The sequence below is a fragment of the Pan paniscus genome, chromosome 7 (assembly GCF_029289425.2).
Source record: "Pan paniscus chromosome 7, NHGRI_mPanPan1-v2.0_pri, whole genome shotgun sequence".
Lineage (NCBI taxonomy): Eukaryota > Metazoa > Chordata > Mammalia > Primates > Hominidae > Pan > Pan paniscus.
The window spans coordinates 67,581,099-67,599,884 of record NC_073256.2 but is presented as its reverse complement, the minus strand read 5'-3'; positions in this window follow the sequence as shown (position 1 = coordinate 67,599,884).

Below are 18,786 nucleotides of genomic sequence, written 5' to 3'. Positions count from 1 at the left end.
GATCAGGTCTCACTATGTTGCCCAGGCTGGTCTTGAACTCCTGGGCTCAAGCAATCCTCCCACCTCAGCCTCCCAGAAATTACAGGCATGAACCACCATGCCTGGCCCTTTTTTTTTTTTTTTTTTTTTTTTTTTTTTTTTTTTTGACTCCTGGCAAGCTGGGAAAGGTTCACTCTTTATGTTTTACATTCTATCAGTCTAAAGACATGAATCCACCATTATAGTACCATATAGAATAGTTTTACTGCCCTAAAACTCCACTGTGCTCCACCTATTCATTCCTCATCCCCTCACCATGAAGCACTGACAACCACTGATCTTTTTACTGTTTCTTTCTCTGCCCCTCCTCCAGCAATTTATTTGTCAACCCTCAAGGGGTCACAGCTCAGGTGGGGTCTGACCACTCTCTACTCCAACAAGGTCAAAATAAGGGTTCTCCCAATACTGTGAAAATGACCACACCGCCCAAAGCAAACTAGAGATTCAATGCAATTCCCATAAAAAATGACAACACTGTTTTTCACAGAATTAGAAAAAACAAACAATCCTAACTTTCATATGGAACCAAAAAAGAGACCAAATAGCCAAAGCAATCATAAGCAAAAAAGAACAAATCTTGAGGAATCACATTACCAGACTTCAAGTTATACTACAAGGCTATAGTGACCAAAACAGCATGGTACTGGTATACAAATAGGCACATAGACCAATGGAACAGAATAGAGAACCCAGAAATAAAGCCAAATACTTACAACCAACTGATCTTTAACAAAGCATGCAGAAACATAAATTGGGTATTTAATAAATGGTGCTGGGATAACTGGCAAGTCATATGTAGAAGAACAAAACTGGATCCTCATCTCTCACTTACACAAAAATCAACTCAAAGTGGATCAAAGACTGAAATCGACGTCCCAAAACCATAAAAATTATAGAAGATAACATTGGAAAAACTCATATAGACATCAGCACAGGCAAAGAATTCATGACTAACACCTCAAAAGCAAATGCAACAAAAACAAAAATAAATAAATAGGATATGATTAAATTAAAAAGCTTCTGCACAACAAAATAAATAATCATCAGAGTAAACAGACAAACCATAGGATGGGAGAAAATATTTGCAAACTATGCATCTGACAAAGAACTAGTATCCAGAAGCTACAAGGAACTCAAACAAGTCGGCAAGAAAAAAGGCAAATAATCCCATCAAAAAAAAAGGGAAATAACATGAACAAACATTTCTCAAAAGATACACAATCAGTGCTTCTATGGTGGCAATGTAAAAAAGAAGAAGAAGATATACAAATGGCCAAAAAATGTCTGAAAAAAATGCTCAACATCACTAATCATCAGGGAAATGTAAAGTAAAACCACAATTAGATGCCAGCTTACCCCTGGGAGAATGGCCATTAGTAAAAAGTCAAAAAACAATAGATGTTGGTGTGGATGTGGTGTAAAGTGATCGTTTATACACTGCTTGTAGGAATGTAATTAGTACAACCTTCATGGAAACAGTATGGAGATTCCTTAAAGAACTAAATGTAGTTCAACCATTTGATCCAGCAATGCCACCTTTGGGTCTCTACACAAAGGAAAAGAAGTCATTATATAAAAAAGATACAGGCACATATATGTTTTTTGCAGCCCAATTCACAATTGCAAAGATATGGAACCAACCTAAGTGCTCATCAACCAATGAGTGAATAAAGAAAATATGGTATATATGCACCATGGAATACCACTCAGCCATAAAAAGGAATGAAATAATGTCATTTGCAGCAACTTGGATGGAGCTGAAAGTCACTATTCTAAGTGAAGAAACTCAGGAATGGAAAACCAAACACCGTATGTTCTCACTTACAAGTGGGAACTGAGCTATGAATACGCAAAGGCAGAGTGATATAATAAACTTTGTAGACTCAGAAGTGGAAGGGGGAAGGAAGGATGCCAGATAAAAAACTACATATTGGGTACATTGTACTCTATTCCAGTGACAGTGCACTAAAGCCTCAGAATTTACCACTATATAATTCATCCATGTGACCAAAAGCCACTTGTACTCCAAAATACAGGTGGGCACAGGACATGGTGTTCCAGGTGTCCATGTAGCAGTCTGTTCACATGAGGATGCACTTCTCCTTGAAATTGAAATAAATGATAATAATAAAATAAAACAAGGGTTCTCTGCCCAGGGCACGAAGATGACCTGGGCACACCAGGGGAGGAACCACCTACCCTCAGGCCTGAAGGAGGTGCCACTGGGCTGCCAGCACTTTAGGAAGGAACCAGACCCAAGCCACACTCACTGGCAGGGGGTAAGGGACAGGGGGCAGGGTGGGGGCCAGGAGCAACACAGTCCCATCTGTCCAGGCACGGTGCCATCCCCATATGCAATGGGCAGTCAGTGCACACATGTTGGCCCCCACCTCATAATGCACATACATGGAAATAGAAATGGTGTGGGGAGGCCGGAGGGTGGCCCTCCGGCTAGTGTCATGCCTCCTGATCACATGTTGGCTTGTTCTCGCTGAAGCCAGGAGTTGTGGGCACAAGACACGGTGTTCCAGGTGTCCATGTAGCAGTCTATTCACATGAGAATGCACTTCTGCTTGAAATTGTCCTGGGAGGCCCCAACCCACCTTCCCAATGTGCTTCCAGAAGCACCTTTCTGCAGGTGCCATGCAATCTGCACCTTCACTTGCTCCACAACGAGCCCTGGGTCAAGCCTTCTGCTGCTTGAACCCCTGAAATCCAAGCAGAAGCTGCCCTCCATAGCTCTGCAAAGTCAACCAGACTGAGGCTACCTGCGCCCACCTGATCTTTTTACTGTTTCCATACTTTTGCCTTTCCCAGAATGTTATATGGTTGGGGCCATACAGTATACAGTCTTCTCACACTGGCTTCTTTCACTGAATAATATGGGTTTAAAGTTCTTCCATGTCTTTTCTTGGCTTAATGGCTCATTTTCTTTTTATTATTGAGTAATATGCCATTATATGGATGTACCATACTTTGTTTATGCATTTACCTATTAAAGGATATATTGTTTGATTCCAGTATTTTGCAATTATGAATATAAACATTTGTGTACAAGTTGTGTGAGTAGACATAAAGCTGTAAACAGTAGACACTGGGGACTCCAATGGCGAGGAAGGAAAGGGGAACAAGGATTGAAAAACTACCTATTGGGTATTGTGTTCATGATTGGGTGACAGGTTCAGTAGAAGCCCAAACCTCAGCATTACACAATATATCCATATAAAAATCCACATATATACCCCCTGAATCAAAATTGTTTTTAAAAAATGCCATGGAGGGGGGAGTAAATTATGAACATAAGTTTTAAACTCATTTGGGGAAATAGGAACATAATTGTTGAATTCCATGGTTAGATTACGTTTTGCTTTGTAAGAAACTACCAAACTGTCTGCCAAGGTGGCTGTACCATTTTGCATTCCCACTAGTGAAGAACGAGAGTTCCTGTTGCTCCACATTCTTGCAGCACTTGGTATGGTCAGATGTTTGGATTTTAGCAATTTTAGTATGTGTGTCATAATGTCACTATTGTTTTAATTTGCAATTCTCTGACGGCATATGATGTTGAGTATTGTTTTCTATGCTTATTTGCCATCTGTGTACATTCTTTGATGAGGTTTTCTGTTCAGATTTTTTTTTTTTGCCTATTTTTAAATTGAGTTGTTTCCTTCTTTACGGTCAAGCTTAAGGGTTCTTTGAGCTGGGCACGCTGGCTCACTCCTGTAATCCCAACACTTTGGGAGGCTGAAACAGGTGGACCACTTGAGCCCAGAAATTAAAGACCAGCCTGGGCAACATAGTGAGACTCCATCTCTACAAAAACTACAAAAAAAAAATTAGCTGTAGTCCCAGTTACTTGGAAGGATCACTTGAGCCCAGGAAGCAGAGGTTACACTGAACCAAGATTGTGCCACTGCACTCCAGGCTGGGCAACAGAGTGAGACCCTGTCTCAAAAAAAAAGGTGGGGGTTTATTTGTATATTTTGGTTAAAAGTTCTTTATCAGATATGTGTTCCATAAACACTGTCACCCACTCTGAAGCTTGTCTTTTCATTCTTTTAACAGTATTTTTCACAAACCTGACATTTTAAATTTTAACGAAACCCAATTTATCAATTTTTTTCCTTCATGGATAGTGCTTTTGCTGTTGCATCTAGTAAGTCATCTCCCACCTAGATTTTCTCTATTATCTTCTAGAAGTTACGAAACTGTAAAGTTTCTATGGTTTACATTTAAATCCATGATCCATTTTGAGTTAATTTTTTGTGAAAGGTCTAAAGTTTGTATATAGATTTATTCATGTATTTTACATGAGACATCTAGTTGTTCCAGTGGTCTTTTTCTGGTTTTGGTATTAAGAAAATGCTACCTCATAGAATGAGTTCAGAAGTCCCTCTATTTCTATTTTCTGGAAGAGAATGTAAAGAATTGCTACTATTTCTCACTTAATTAATTCTTTGGTAGAACTTACCAGTGAAACCATCTGGGCCTGAAGCTATCATTTTGGAAGCTTATTGGTTGTTTATTCAATTCCTATAATAAATAAGACTTAATAATATTACCTATTTTTCCCTGAATGAATTTTGTTAGATTATGCCTTTCAAAAAAATTTGTCCATTTCATCTCGGTTATCAAATTTGTGGGCACAGACTTGTTTATAATATTCTTTTATTAGTCTTTTTTTTTTTTTTGAGATGGAGTCTCACTCTGGCACCCACGATCTCAGCTCACTGCAGCCTCCACCTCCTAGTTCAAGCAATTCTCCTGCCTCAGCCTCCCAAGTAGCTGGGACTACAGGTGCACACTGCCACGCCCAGCTAATTTTTTTTTTATTATTATTTTTAGTAGAGACAGGGTTTGACCATGTTGGCCACGATGGTCTTGATCTCCTAACCTCACAATCCGCCCACCTCGGCCTCCAAAAGTGCTGGGATTACAGGTGTGAACCACCACACCTGACCCTCTTTTATTATTCTTTTAGTGTCCATGGTATCAGCAGTGATGGCTACTCTTTCATTTCCTATATTAGAATTTTGTACTCTTTCTTTTTGTCTTTGTTAGCCTGGCTACAGTTTTATCAATTTCATTGATCTCACAGAAACAACTTTTGGTTTTGTTGATTTTCTCTATTGATTTTCTGCTTTCAATTTCATCGATTTATGCTAATTTTATTTATTTTCTTCTGCCTGCTTTAAGTTTGTATCCTTCCTCTGTCTCCAGTTTCCTATGGTAAAATTATGAATTTTTATCTTTCTTCTTTTTTGCTATATCTATTGAATGCTGTAAATTTCTCTGTAAACATTGTGTTTACTACATCCCTAAAATTTTAATAAGCTGGATTATGATTTTATTTAGTTCAAAATACATTTTAATTTCTCTTGTGACTCTCCTTTGACCCATGTGTTATTTAGAATTGCATTATTTGGTCTCCAAATACTTAGAATTTTTCAGTTATATTTCTATTGTTGACTTCTAGCTTAATTCTATTATGATGTAAGAATATATGTTGTGTGATTTGTATTTGTTGAAATTTCTCAAGGTGTTTTATGACTTAGAATATGGTCTATCATCTCCATAGTCTATAGTAAGTGTTCCATGTGAAATTAAAAATAATGTGCATTCTGCTGTTGTTGAATGATGTGCTCTTTAAATGTCAGTCTGATCCAGTTTATTGATAGAAGTCTTCAGTTGAACTATATCTTTGCTGAATTTCTGCCTGCTTAATCTGTCAGTTACAATACAGAGGTGTTGAAGTTTTCAAATATAATCATAGATTTTTCTATTTTTTCTTGCAGTTCTATTAGTTTTGATCCCATATATCTTGACACTTTGTAGTTAGGCACATACACATTAAAGATGTTATGTCTTCTTGGATAATTGATTCCTTTATCATTATGTAATTATGTCCTTTATTCTGGATAAATATCTACCCCAGCTTTCTTTTGTTTAGTGTTTGCACAACTAAACATCCATCCGTCCTTTTGCTTTTAATCTATCTGTGTCATGATAAAGTGAATTTTATGTAAGCAATATATAATTGAGACTTTTTTTACCCACTCCATCTGTCTCTATTTCTTAGCTGGTATATTTAGACCATTCACATTTAAAGTGATCGATATAGTTCAGTTAATATCTACTCTATTTGTTACTGTTTTATATTTCTAGAATTTGTTCTTTTTTTTTGGTCGTGCCCTCTTTTTCTGCACTATATTTTACGTGTTCACTTTTCAACAAAAATTTTATGACACATGCAAAGAAACAGGAAAGTATGGCCTGTGCATAGGAAAAAATGCAATTAATAGAAACTTTTTCCAAGGAAGCTCAGATACTGTACTTTATTGCTGATATAGTACTGATATAGCACTTTACTGCTAAAAGACTTTAAATCTGCTATTATAAATACGTCAAAGAACTAAAGAATACAATTCCTCAAGAAATAATATATGACAATGTTGCCTTACAAGATGAAGAATACCAAAAAACAGAGAGAAATTGTAGAAATTAACCAAATAGAAATTCTGGAGTTGAGAAGTATAATAATTGAAAGAAAAAATTCACTGAAAAGACTCAGCAGCAGACCTGAATGGCAGAAGACTCATAAAAGTTGAAGATAATCAAAGGAGTTGAAGATAATCAAACTGAGGAAGACAAAGAATAAGAATGAAGAAAATAAAGAGAGCCTCAGAAACCTGTGTAACACCATCAAATATGCCAACATACATGTAACGGAGTTCCTTAGAAAGGGGAGGAAGAAGAAAGGGAGGCAAAAAGAATATTTAGAGAAATAAAGCTGAAATTTATGTTATTATTTTATTATTAAATTTCAGAGAAATTCATGTAAAACATTTATCTAGACAACTAAGGAACTCTATAAACCCCAAATAGGATAAATTTAAATAAATTTACATTAGAGTCAAACTGCATCATAGTCAAACTGCTAAAAGACAAAGACAAAAATAGAACCTTGAAAGCAGCAAGAGAAAAATGATACATTATATACAAGTGATTCTCAATGAGATTAACAGTTGATTTCTCATCCAAAACTACAGAAGCCAGAAGACAGTGGGACGACATATGTAAAAGTGCTGAAAGAGAACAACCGCCAACCAAAATTTCTGTATGCAGCAAGACTATTCCTCAAAATGTAGAAGAAATTAAGATACTCCCAGAAAAACAAAAGAAAATTTATCACCAGCAGCCCTGCTGTACGAGAAATACTAAAGGAAGCCCTTCAGGCTGAAATGAAGGACATTAGACAGTAATTCAAATCCACATGAAGAAATAAAGAGGGTTGATACAGATAGCCACACAGGCAAATATAAAAGACAATACACATATAACTGTTTTCTTCTCCAATCTGATTTAAAAGAAAATTGCATATAGCAATAATTTTTAAAATGTATTGATGAGCCTGTCATGTATAAGGTAATTTGAATGACAATCATAGCACAAAGGACGTGGGGAAGGAAAGAGTGTTATTTTTGTGTGAAGTTTTTGTATACTACCGAAATTAAGATTTTTAAAATTAGGATGCTAGTTGTAATCTCTAGGGCACCACTGAGAAAATAACTCCAAAAAATATAGTAAAAGAAACAAGAAGTAAAATCTAAAGTAGTGAGTAAAATAGATAGTAAGAAGTCAATCAAGAAGTAGAAAGTATAGTAAAATGATACAATAGGAAACACCTATGAAACAAAAAAGAGAAACCAACAGGATGTAACAGGTGAGGAAATCACATAGCCAAATTCTAGAAGTAAATCTTACCTCACTGGTAATTATGTTAAATGTAAATTGATTAAACATTACAATAAAAAGGGAGAGATTGGCAAAATATGTTTTAAAAAAGAAAAAAATGCTCCAACTGTATGCTGTCTACAAGAGATACACTTGAGGATCAAAGACACAAATTGGTTGAAACTAAATGTAGAAAAAGATCTTGTAAGAGAATAGTAACCAAACTAAAGATGGAGTGGCTATATTAACATGACACAAAATGATCTTTAGACAAAAATTGTTTCTAGAAATAAAGGATATTTTTAATAATTAAAGAATCAATCAGGAAGACATAATTATAGACAAGAAAGTAATTTAATAAGGAATAGGTAAATTAATACAGACAGAAAGGTTGCCAGAGGCTGGCAGGAGAAAATGGGCATGAAGTTTCTTTTGAGGTATTATAAAATGTCTAAAATTAGAATATACTGTTAATATGCTATGAATAGACTATATCTGTGAATATACTTAAAACTACTAAATTGTACATCTTAAAAGAGTAGATTTTGCAGCATATGAGTTACATCACAATAAAGTTGTTATTTTAAAAAAAGCAAAGACTGCTAGGATGTTGCTATAGTCTTATTATTAACTTTTAGGTAAATAAAGGAGTCTGGGATGGCATATGTCTAATGTTAGCTTCATTGTCCTCAATGATTCCAGTCTTAAACACTTTTGAAGATAAAATTAACTCCATTCACCTTTGGTAAATAATAGCTAATAGCCTAAATGATTGCCACATATTTCATCTGTTGACTAGGAGTGAGAGAGCAAGACATGGAATACTTATACCTTCTGTAGAGAAAAGCATACTGAACCAGTGATTGAAAGACCAACTGTTTGCCTGGTGTTACCTTACAATCTCCCTAAGTCACCTCTGACTGAGCGGTTGATTTTCTTCCCAGTCGTTTACTGGAGAAAAAGGAGGCTGAGGGTCCACTGGGATTCTGAGACACCTCCAGAGCTCACCATTCCTGGTGGGTGTTGCTCATGATTGAGATTGTGTCAACAGCATATTTTCAACTATGTGACAAATAACCAGATGCCAAATACTGCCCTATAAAAGCCACCACCTAAAGGAAGTAACATAGTTGGAACTTACTTAATGAAAATCTACTCTCTTATGTATTTCTAGATTTCTTGAATAAGTAGAAGTATAGAAATCTTAGACGTGAATACACACATCTACATAATATGTCATATGCATGGGAGCCTTCCTTATTTCTCTCTCCCACTGTCTCCACTGGGTTTAATACCAAAGTTGTTTAGCTATCATGTCATAAACCTGGCAGAGAAGTGAATTTATATTTGGAAAAAGGTCATGTGATAATGCTGTGTTATGGAAATATCTTCTATGTTACAAGAGTCGACTATGTACTAAATCCTATTTTGCAGTTGTAATGATTTAAGGAGCACTATTTTGGTGTCTCTCAGTTGTCCATGAAAATCAAGAATCCAAGTGGCTTCAAGGTTTCTATTAACATTTTATGAACACTAGTCATCCACTAAGATTTCAAATAATAGAGGAACCATTTGATACATTGGAAATAATTCTGTACTCACTAATAATTTTATAATAGAACTTTTTTACATTGTTGCATGTTTATAATCAAAGCAATGGTAAATCAAACTTTGTATACAAACTACTGTGTTTTAGGAAGTAGAATCCCTCACGAGGCAGATTTATCATCATTTAATCTGCAACTTAGCAAAAATTTACTGCAAAGAGCAACATTGCAGATCTAAAGTGTGTTTTTCTCTGGCTTTCATCATGCTCTGCCCAAATGCAACCCTTCATGAGCTCATGCAATCACCCTATCTCATGAGCTTATGCAACCTTCCCTAACTTTCTACTATGCTTTTGTTTCTTCACAGCATTATCCCTGTCTAAAACAATGTTACGATTTTGTTTAGTTTTGTGATCCTTTCCATCTCCACTACCAAACTTTGTATGCAGACATTTTCTTGTTCACTAACACTGAAGAGAATGGCACCTGCACACAGTGAGCACACAGAACACTACTTGCTGACTGAATAAATAAAAGTTCACTTTAGGCTGTGAACACAAAAAGTAGTGACCTTTTCCTAGCTCCCCAGCTATAAGGAAATGTGAAAGTAAATGAATCGCGAGTTCTTCACCAGGGAGGAATTTGGTTTGACCTTCTGGCCTCAGGCAAACTTTTGTCCTCCCTCACGGCTTGCTTGTGGACACCCCTGACTCTAGTCTAGAGGGTCCTGCTTATCAGGTTCAGGTAGTCTGAAACCCAGACACGTGACATGGACCGCAGAAAGTCTCAGATTCTAAGAAAAGACTTAATGCAAGTTGATTTGTTTAAGCTCAGAGAGGAACAGAAACAGACAGAGGTGCAATTGGCAACAGTTAATATTTGGGAAAAAGAGTGATAGCTTCTATCTAAATGCTTGTGTTATTTTAAACCTCTCTCACAATTGCACACTATTTTAATTTCTAGTGGTGAGTGACGCTTGCCTGGTACAATCCCATCTGCTTCCTTCTGCCTTCCAGAGCAGCTGCGTGTTGCTACACGAAATTACAAACCGAGCTGAATGGTTTCACTTTAAATTCATGACCACAAAACTGAAATGGGCCCTTACGGCTGCCCAGGAATCCTACTGTGTTTCTTTAGTAATATAATGCTGCCATTTCCCCAGGCAAATGTTTCAAACTTTTTTTCTTTTCTAATCTCTTACCCATAGTTGTCGCATTGAGACTAGAAGCCATGAAATTAGGCACCTTTCTATCTTTCACCACCAATCTGAACACCTAGCCCTGCCTTCCCCAACCCTTTCTCATTCAGTTACAGGAGAAGAAATGTTTTTCCTTGTTACAGGATGTATTATATCCTCTCACCCACCCCCAACATCCCCAACCACCAAATTCATATGTTGAAATTCTTAACTCCCAGTAACTCAGAATGGGGCTGTATTTGGAGACAGGGTCTTTAAAGATGTAAAGTTAAAATGAGGTCATGAGGGTAGGCTCTACTCCAATGTGACTGGTGTCCTTACAAGAAGAGGAAATGTGGGCACAGACACACACAAAGGGGAGGCGATGTGAAGACCTGGGAGAAGACGCCACCTACAAGTTGAGGGATGAAGCCTGCACAGATGCTTCCCTCGTGGCCCTCAGAAAGAACCAACCCCACCAACGCCTTGATCTTGGACCTTCAGCCTCCAGAACCATGACAGAGTTCTTTTTTGTTATCCCTGTTACCCAGTTTGGGTACCTGATTATGACAGCCCCGGCAAAACTAACACACTCCTAATACCCAGGGACAATCTCATTATCTGTAGTTTGGTACATCTCTCTACCTGTCTCCCCCAGACAGCGCCTTCTTCTGTCTACTCTCTCTTGAATCACCAGTCTCTTCCTGTCTCCAAGATTACTCCTTGCCAGTGTAGAAACCATCTCTTGATCCTTTGTCCAGGCACCACCGAAATGTTTTCTGTCTACACATACGCTGACTTGGCCTCCTTGGCTCACCTTTCCTCTGAGGAAATCCAGTCTAGTTCCAGCCTTGATCACACCACCCAGCCTTGCCAAGCTCATTGGCTTCCCTGTCACTCTGTGCAGGGAATTTCTCTGCCTTTATCTTGGGTAACCTTTCAGTAGCATCCAACACAGCTGCCCAGCCCCACTCCAGCAACACTCTCTCCCTCAGCTCCTGGGCTCTACCCTCTCTGATTATTTCCTCCTACCTGGTTGATCCCCCTTAATCTTCTTTGCCAGCTTTCTTCAGGATTAGACCCTTGGTGCTCTTTTCTCTCTACACATTCCTCATAGGTGGTTTCACCTTATCTTATGTCTTAAATATCAACTATGTCAGATGCCTCGTAAATTTATCATTTTAGCCCAGAACACTCCTCTGAAGTCCAGACTTACATGTTTGACTGCTTGCTTGACTTTTTTATTTAAATATCTCTGTAAACATTCAAATTGGAATGATTTTTTTCCCCTCTAAGCATACCCTTCTTCCCCAATCTTTCCCACCATCCTCCTAATATCTCAGGTCAAAGTCTAGTGATCTGTCTTGATCCCTATCTTTTGTTACCCATTATATCCAACCAATCAGTAAATCCTGTCGATTTTCCCCTTAAAACATATCTGGAATCATCTACCACTCTCTCCCATTCACTGGTGTAGGTCACTTCTCATTATAGGGTTTGTAATAATGTCAACAACTTACTAACTGGTCTCCCCCTTACTCAAATCAGTTTTCACACAGAAACCAGAGTAAAATTCTTAGTACCTAAATTGGAGCATGTGTTAATTCCCTCCTTCAAATCCTCAAGCAGCTTCTGGTTGTACATAAATTGAAACCCCAGCTCAGCTGGGCGTGGTGGCTCACACCTATAATACCAACACTTTGGGAAGCTGAGGAGGGTGGATCACCTGAGGTCAGGAGTTCCAGACCAGCCTGGCCAACATGGTGAAATCCCGTCTCTACTAAAAATACAAAAATTAGCCTGGCATGGTGGCACATGCCTGTAATCCCAGCTACTCAGGAGGCTGAAGCAGGAGAATCCCTTGAACCTGGGAAGCAAAGGTTGCAATGAGCTGAGATTGCGCCATTGCACTCCAGCCTGGGCGACAGAGCAAGACTCCATCTCATAAAAAAAAAAAAAAAAAAGACAAAAGACAAAAAAAAAACCCCAGCTCACAGAACGCAATGCCAGTGCCCACCTGGATGGCCTCTTTCCTGCCCCAGATGGGTTCCTTGGTCCCCTTCAGCACTCCATGGCCACTCTGCATACTGCCAGCTTCTTTGCTTCTTGCAGGGCTGGGTTTATATGTTGCCGTCTAAGACAGGACTTCCCTGACCATCCTCCACGGCAGGTTTCCCTCTCTTTCTCTTTCCCAGTGCCCTGATCTCGTTTTTTTCTTCATTGCATGTGTCACCATTTTTATTTTATTCATTTTGTTTACGTCATTGTATTTTTCACCATCACCAGGTTCAGGCTTAACCACCTTGGTGGACTGACCCCTTCACAACCCATTCATCAGGATTGTTCCTCCCAGTGATACAAAAGCTTAATCTCTCATCAAAGTATAATTCTTCAAGTACTAGAGGCTGCTGTCACACCCTAAGCCATGACTCCACTGTCCACTCTTTATTTATATTTGTCTTGGTCAAGCCACATCAGTCCTATAAAGGTTCTTGGAAATCATCTCTTTATATAGCCATTTCCTAACTTGGAGTGCAAGTGAGGAGACTATAAAAAGACCTCCTCCATTCTCCATTTTAATTTGATCTTTCTCCAAGTAACATCACACACACACACACACACACACACACACACACACTCTTAAATCTTTTCTCACAGCATCTGGTACTAGAATCTGATATGAAGGAATTTACAGCTGCACTCCACAGCTTGTTTTTCACAACATTTAGGAGTGTTTTTGTTTTCCAGCAGAATTATCAAGTGTTACTATATTAAATGTATTTACAATGTTTCTATTTTGTTTCCAGAAAATTATAATTTCTCAAGGACTTCGTGAAAATTAATTGCCAAAGCCTGGAAAAAGAAAACTAAGGCCAGGCGTGGTGGCTCATGACTGTAATACCAGCACTTTGGGAGGCTAAAGCAGGTGGATCACCTGGGGTCAGGAGTTCAAGACCAGCCTGACCAACATGGTGAAACTCCATCTCTACTAAAAATACAAAAAAAAAAAAAAAAAAAAATTAGCCAGGTGTGGTGGTGCGCACCTGTAATCCCAGCTGCTTGGGAGGCTGAGGAAAGAGAATCGCTTGAACCTAGGAGGCCGAGATTGCAGAGAGGCGAGATCACACCATTGCACTCCAGCCTGGGGGACAGAGCAAAACTCCATCTCAAAAGAAAGAAAGAAAGAAAGAAAATTAATGCCAGAATAATATTTGCTGCTCTGTAATCTTTATTTCAAAAGTTCTAAATTCTATATGGTCATAATCCTTATCAATCAAATCTCTAATAGTCACAGAATATTAAACCACTCGAAGTAGAGATTACATTTTAGAATAGAGAAGTACAGAGAATAGTTGGGATACAGATTTGTACAAACTTTGCTTTGGATCATAGCTTTGCAACTTTTACTAGCTGAACAATCTTGGGAAAATTACTTCAATTATTTAAGCCTTGTTTCTGGTAAATTAAGGGTAATGATTTCTATCTTAGAGGATATAAGGAAGCTTGACATAGGATAACAATAGTTTCAGACTCTTTTTTTTTTTTTTTTTTTGAGACAGAGTCTCACTCTGTTGCCCATGCTGGAGTACAGTGGTGTGATCTCGGCCCACTGCAACCTCTGCCTCCCGGGTTCAAGTAATTCTTCTGTCTCAGCCTCCTGAGTAGCTGGGATTACAGGTGCGTGCCACCATGCCTGGTGACTCATCTTTAATAGTCAATAAATGGTCTGAGTATTTTTGACAATGGCTATTCTTAACATAAATTCATAATGTGGAAGTAAACAAGCTTTGTAGTCTTCAAGATAACTGATTAATATCTTTGCTTTATCACATTCAACCCTCAAACACTTTCCACCACACTTAGTGGCTCTATGCAGTTTTTTTTTTCAGGCAAATTAATGTCAATATCTCAATATGGCTGCATATTCAAAGATGGGAATACAAGAACAAAGAGAATACCTCGCAATATATTAATATGTTAAAAATACCCCACGATATATTAATTTTTAAAAAATTCTGAAATGAATACATTTGGGAAACAATGAATATGCTAGTCCCTCTTGACAATCCACATGTTCACTGGAATAATAAAGACTCAGAAAATCCTTAAAGAATCTGTTTAAATTTGTTTTAACCTATGTTTTCTGAAATTATTTGGTCACAATTTTTTTTTTTCTTTTTTACAGAACATCTAGTACTAACTTGCTGAACTCTAGTGTTACAGAGAACATGGTTTGGGAACACCTTATTAGAACATGTAAGATGATACTACTAAGGTACAAATCAGACAACTGCAAGCATGACCACAAGGGAGGAATTCTGGAAGAGTTGAGAATCATTATTTGGTGTGTGTTTCCCTGCTGTTAAGGAGCTCTGAGTTACAGAGTAATTACAAGGCAGTAGCACAGTTGCAGTTATCAAGGAAGTCATTTTCATTCAGATCATTGGTGTGAAGCGAAACAGCACATTTGTATATAAGGCAAAAAATAAGTGTACATTTCTATTGACTCCGGCACTGTGAAAACAATCTGCTAATTTTGGTAGTGCCTATATTAGTATTGCTTTATTTTTACTAATATTGATTTAATTTGTGATTCTGTATTTCAAATACTGCCTTCCCTTTTAGAAAGTAAGCAATCACGCAGGGCAATTTTGTGAGTCTCCTAAAGACAGGTTCTGCTGGCCGGGCTCACGCCTGTAATCCCAGCACTTTGGGAGGCCAAGGCGGGTGGATCATCTGAGGTCAGCAGTTCGAGACCAGTCTGGCCAACATGGCAAAACCCCATCTCTACTAAAAGTACAAAAATTAGCCGGGCATGATGGCACAAGCCTGTAATTCCAGCTACTCAGGAGGCTGAGGTGGGAGAATCGCTTGAACCCACGAAGAGGAGGTTGCAGTGAGCCAAGATTTCACCACTGCACCATTGCCTGGACGACAGAGCAAGACTCTGTCAAAAAAAAAAAAAAAAAAAAAAAAAAAAAAAAAAAAAAGATGGGTTCTGCTTTGAGGCTGAGCAGTGAGGATGCGAGGGCAGGGCCCACACTTGTAGCCACAGACACTCAGCTTCAGCTCTGCTACACGGCTTTGTTACTTGCAGGCTGTTGCAGCCTTCAGAGATCAGCGTCCTCTGCAAGCCTGGAGCAAGATTACTCATGCAGCAGCGTTTTCTATAGCGCTAAATTCTATGTACACATAGGTATTGGTATCAACGTTAATGTGGTTAGAAAATGGGGAAGAAAGGTTTACAAATGTGTTTGAGCAAAAAATGTCATGGCCACAAACTTGGTGGGGATTCTTTTCCTCATTGCTGATGTTTGTAAGTGGGGATTGCTGCTCCAATCCCCCAAAGAGAACTCTAACTGAGGAACAAGTTAAGCCTTGGGCACTGCTTTCCACGTATGAATTGATTTCTGTGAGCAGGGAGAAGCTGGCGTTTGACTCTCATCTGCTCCCTGGTATCTACTGGTTATGATGCTCACCTGGACCTCGAGGCCTGGCTCTTTGCTGCCTGCTCTCATGGCTTCCTGCTCATCTCCTCTCCAAGGTGGTTTCATTGGGGAGGCTGGGACTCGTCTGGATGGTGGCAGGAGAAAGGGAGGGAAGCCTGCAGGCTGTGGTGAATAATTTTTGTTCAGAGGAGACATTATTAGAAACCTTATCTACTTGCCCCAAATCTTAGCCACATTGTCTAATCTAGCTCTGCCTCAATAAAGATATCTTTGATATTCTTGCCTCCTCCTCCCTCCCCAACTGTGAGGAGTGTGAATGGCCTTTCAGAGAGAAACCCGACAATCAAGAGCATCACTTATCATAAAAACCAAGTGACAAGGCTATAGAGAATACAGCAATCCATACCAAGGGATGGCAAGGAAGTGGAAAATATGGAAGCCTCACATACACTGGTGGGAATGCAAATGGTACAGCTGCTTTGGAAAAGAGTTTGACAATTTCTTAAAATGTTAAACATGAACTTACCATACAACACAACAATTTCACTGCTAGGAATCCACCCAAGAAAAGTAAAAGCATATGTCCACACAAAGATATATATGTGAGAGCCAGGTGTGGTGGCTCATGCTCATAATCCCAGCACTCTGGGAGGCTGACACGGGTGGATCACTTGAGGTCAGGCGTTCGAGACCAGCCTGGCCAATATGGCAAAACCTCATCTCTACTAAAAATACAAAAATTAGCCGCGTGTGGTGGTGGCACAAGCCTGTAGTCCCAGCTACTCAGGAGGCTGAGGCAGGAGAATCACCTGAACCCAGGAGACAGAGGTAGCAGTGAGCAGAGATCATGCCACTGCACTCCAGCCTGGACAACAGAGTGAGACTCCGTCTCAAAAATAAATAAATAAATAAAAATAAATAAATAAAGATACATACGTGAAAGTTAATAGCATCCTTATTCATGATAGACCCAAACTGGAAACAATTTAAATGTGTACCAAGCGGTGAGTGCATTACAAAATGTCGTAGGCTGGGTGCAGTGGCTCACTCCTGTAATCCCAACACTTTGGGAGGACAAGGCAAGAAAGTTGCTTGAATCCAGGAGTTTGAGATCAGCCTAGGCAATGTAGTGAGACCCCATCTCTACAAAGAGAAAAAAAAATAGCTGGGTGTGGTGGCAAGCCCCTGTAGTTGCAGCTACTCTAGAGGCTGAGGTGGGAGCTTGCGCTTGGGAGGTCAATTCTGCAGTGAGCCGTGATTGTGCCATGCACTCCAGCATGGACAACAGAGTAAGATACCATCTTAAAAAAAAAAAAAAAGAAAAAAAAAGTTGTGTACCCATACAATAGAATACTATCAAGCAACAGAAAGCAATGGACTACTGATAGATGCAAAAATATGGCTGAACTTCAAAAATATTAGGCTACCTGGATGAAACCAATAAAAAAGCCTACATATTATATGTCACCATTGATATAAAATATTCAGAAAAGGCAAATTCTTGGAGCTGAAAAGCATATCAATGATGGCCAAAGGCTGAGAGTAGGGGTGGGAATTATCTTTTTGGGGAGATGGCAGTGTTCTAAAATTGGATTCTGGTGATAATTGCATAACTCTGTAATATTTACGAAAAATCATTGAATTGTACTTTTGCAGTGAGTGATGATTTTGCATGTCAGTTAAAATCTCAATAAAGGTGTTGAAAATTGACAAAGGCACATGATAGTTTCAAGATTGGGGTGCTTAATGTAATTATTGAAATGTAGGAATTTTATTTGAAAAAAATGTTTTCCACAATATTATAGTTCTTTGGGGGTGATTATTGCCCTCTGCCATATGTTAATAATCATGCTAGAGGGTGTGTACAACTGAAAATTCTGCTGCAGTAAAGACTTTCAGGTGGGCCACTACCCTATCTGAGAAGGCCCAGGTGTACTTGTTACCTTAGGACCTCTTTCAACAGCAATGCTTCTGGAAGGGTTTTAAGTGTGGGTAAATATTTTTTAAGATTATCTTAATTTTAAAATTTATTTTAAATTTTATTTTATTTTTAATTTTAATTAAAAATTTTAAATTTTTTGAGACAAGGTCTCACTCTTTCACCCAGACTAGAGCACAGTGGTGCAATCACAGCTCATGGCAGCCTTAACTGTCTGGGCTCAAGCCATCCTCCCACCTCAGCCTCTCTAGTAGCTGGGACTACAGGCACTTGTCATGACAGCTGGCAACTTGTTTAATTTTTATGTACAGACAGGGTCTCAATATGTTGTCCATGCTGGTCTCAAACTCCTGGACTCAAGTAATCCCCCTGTCTCTGCCTCCCAAAGTGCTGAGATTACAGGCATGAGCTACTGCATCTGGCCAGGATTCTCTTAATTTTGATAAGATCTTACAATTACTTAAATAGTCTCCATTACAGTGGGTTGTTTCTTGCTTTTCTCAGAGGCTGTATGTAAATTGTCACCTAATTCCCATTGCCCTAACATCCCTGCTAATATTGGCTACATGAAATCTAACTGGAAATATTTCCTTAAAGTAACAATTTTATATCCTACAATGCCTTCAAGAGTGGTGCATTACATTTTCCATGGCAGGTTTTTGTTTGTAAAACCAAGTAAATGTTTATAAAGTTATACAGATGGTCTGGTTCAGTGAACCATTAATTTATTAACTAATACCCTTAAAGTTTAAGAATCATGCCCAACAAACTTATTTTCTCTGTGAGGCTTACTGGTAGGTTTAGCAACATTAATAATGTCAGAATTCTTTTAACATTCTATAGGCTGCAATAGTTAACTATTAATTAAATTAAATTAATTAAATTAAATTCCACAGTGCT